Source organism: Carlito syrichta, unplaced genomic scaffold (genome assembly GCF_000164805.1).
Source record: "Carlito syrichta isolate Samal-C Ts95f unplaced genomic scaffold, Tarsius_syrichta-2.0.1 Scaffold311469, whole genome shotgun sequence".
NCBI classification, from domain to species: domain Eukaryota; kingdom Metazoa; phylum Chordata; class Mammalia; order Primates; family Tarsiidae; genus Carlito; species Carlito syrichta.
This window is the reverse complement of record NW_007255565.1, coordinates 22,151-22,378: the sequence shown is the minus strand read 5'-3', so window position 1 is coordinate 22,378 and position 228 is coordinate 22,151.

Below are 228 nucleotides of genomic sequence, written 5' to 3'. Positions count from 1 at the left end.
CGGAATGCCTAGCCGTCCTTCCCTCGGATCCCCTAGGAGCCTCCGCCGACGACCCCCCTCCTTGCTGTGAGGGAAGGTGGGGGTCGGTCCTGGCGCGTGGGCGCGTGGCTGTGGCCGGACCGTCCAGAGAAGCTGTGTGAACAGAGGCAGCCAGGCTCCTCGCCTACACCGGGACGTAAACCCCTGGATTCAGCGGCCTCCGCGCCCCGGTGCGCGCTTAGGACCGGC